The following is a 2,665-nucleotide window of genomic DNA, read 5'->3' on the forward strand; positions in this document are numbered from 1 at the left end:
GTTGTCTCTGACTCATTGTGACGCCATGGACTCATCTCTCCCAGAACGCCCGACCTCCATCTCCAATTGCTCCGGTAGTGTACCCATAGAGTTGTCTTGGTCAAAATCCGGAATTGGTTTACCCCTGCCCCCTTCTGCACAGTCATTCATTTCATTTATTCAGTCGTATTTATTGAGCACTTACTGTGTGCTGAACACTGTATTAAGTGCTTGGGAAGTACAAATTGGCAACATATAGAGACAGTCCTGACCCAACAACGGGCTCACAATATAGAAGGGGGAGACAGACAACAAAACATGTGGACAGTCTTCACCTTTGACTCTCTCCCATGTTGCTGCTTCCCAGCACTAGTGAGTTTGGGCTTTTAGCAGATGGCCCTCCACTTGCTAGCCACTGGTCAAGCTAGGAATGGAATGGGTAGGCCTCCGCTTGACTCTCCCTCCCATAGTCAAAACTGGTAGAGTACTGGAAACTCACCAGACGCCATCCTGAGAAGGGACCTTAAGTGCTAGGATCTATCAATCAATCCTTATATTTATTAATCAATCAATCAATCGTATTGAGCGCTTACTGTGTTCAGAGCACTGTACTAAACACTTGGGAAGTACAAGTAGGCAACATATAGAGACAGTCCCTACCCAACAGTGGGCTCACATTTTAAAAGGGGGAGACAGAGAACAAAACCAAACATACTAACAAAATAAAATAAATAGAATAGATATGTACAGGTAAAATAAATAAATAAATAAGTAGAGTAATAAATATGTACAAGCATATATACTAAAGACTTACTGTGTGCAGAGCTCTGTAAAACATAACAGAGTTGGTAGACACATACCCTGCCCACAAGGAGCTTGCAGTCTAGAGGAGGGGTGTTAAGGAAAGTTACCATCCCAGAGTTCCTGGAGCATCCTGTTGCCACTGCTGGAGGTGAGACAGTGGGACAAGACAGTGGGATGGATGGACTATTTGCCATAACAATCAATCAATGTTACTCAATGAGCACTTACTAGTTTTAAAGCACTAAACTAAGTGTGTGAGAATACAATTCAGTAGAGCTATTACCAATCAATTGATGATATTTATTGAGTGCTTACTGGGTGCAACTTGTACTTCCCAAGCACTTAGTACAGTGCACTGCAAAAAGTAAGCGCTCAATGAATACGATTGAATGAATGAATGAAATGCAGAGAACTGTACTAAGTGCTTGATAGGGAACAATACAATAGAGCTGGTATCAATCAACCCCTTCAAAGCCCTACTGAGAGCTCAACTCCTCCAGGAGGCCTTCCCAGACTGAGCCCCCTCCTTTTTCCTATCCTCCTCCTCCTCCTCCCCTCCCCATCTTCTTCCCCCGCCCCGCCCTATCCCCTTCCCGTCCCCACACCGCTGGTGTATATTTGTACATATTAATTACTCTATTTATTAATGATGTGTGAATAGCTATAATTCTATTTATTCTGATGGTATTGACACCTGACTACTTGTATGGTTCTATTGTCTGTCTCCCCCTTCTAGACTGTAAGCCCGTTGTTGGGTAGGGACCGTCTCTAGATGTTGCCGATTTGTACTTCCCAAGTGCTTAGTCCAGTGCTCTGCACACAGGAAGTGCTCAATAAATATGATTGATTGAATGAATGAATGGTCTTTATTGAGAAGCAGCATGGCCTAATGGCAAGAACCCGGATTCGGGAGTCAGAGGACGTGGGTTGTAATCCCGGCTCTGCCGCTTGTCTGCTCTGTGATCTTGGGCAAATCACTTAACTTCTCTGTGCCTCAGTTCCCTCATCTGTAAAATGGAGATTAAGACTGTGAGCCCCACGTGGGACAACCTGATGACCTTGTATCTACGCCAGCACTTAGAACAATGCTTGGCACATAGTAGCGCTTAACAAATATGATCATCATTATTATTATGATGATGATTATTATTAATATACACTTACCTGATACAGAGCACTGTATTGGCTTGGGAAAGTCTGGTATAACAGAGTTGATAGACAAACTTCCTGCCCATGCCAAGCGTGTTCCATGCCCACAAGAAACTCACAGTCTAGAGGAAATTGAAAAACTATTTTTTTATTCACTCAGTCGTATTTATTGAGTGCTTACTGTGTGCTGAGCACCGAACTAAGTGCTCGGAGAGTACAATACCACAAAACACAGTCACATACCCTTCCCACAGTGGGCCTCTGGTTGGGGAAAATATATAATAGTTCTATTTTACTGCAAACTATACAAAAATAAGCTATCTCTGCTAATCAACCACAGTATTTATTGAGCATTTCCTCTCTTTGAAGCACTGTACTAAGGGGAGGACAATTGAGCTAGTAGACTTGACTGCTGCCTTCAATTGTCTTACAAGCTAGGTGGGGAGATGGGAACTAAATTATCAATCAGTCATATTTATTCAATCAATCAATCAATCACTTGTATTTATTGAGTGCTTACTGTGTGCAGAGCACTGTACTAAGCACTTGGGAAGTACAAGTTGGCAACATATAGAGACAATCCCTACCCAACAGTGGGCTCACAGTCTAAAACTACTATTCAGTGCTTATTGTGTGCAGAACACTGAACTAAGCATTTGGGAGAGTATAATAGAACAATTTAACAGACACATTCCCTACCCACAACGAACTTACAGTGTAGACGGGAGACAGA

General features: G+C 42.7%; 1 non-coding gene across 1 annotated transcript; it reads right to left on the reverse strand.

The window, feature by feature from the left end:
- Positions 1–361: 361 nt before the first annotated feature.
- Positions 362–499, reverse strand: LOC119924588. The gene has a single exon (XR_005449293.1). It is a non-coding gene; the product is annotated as a small nucleolar RNA SNORA7 (small nucleolar RNA).
- Between the last annotated feature and the right edge of the window lie 2,166 nt (positions 500–2,665).

The sequence above is a fragment of the Tachyglossus aculeatus genome, chromosome 2 (genome assembly GCF_015852505.1).
Source record: "Tachyglossus aculeatus isolate mTacAcu1 chromosome 2, mTacAcu1.pri, whole genome shotgun sequence".
Classification (NCBI taxonomy): domain Eukaryota; kingdom Metazoa; phylum Chordata; class Mammalia; order Monotremata; family Tachyglossidae; genus Tachyglossus; species Tachyglossus aculeatus.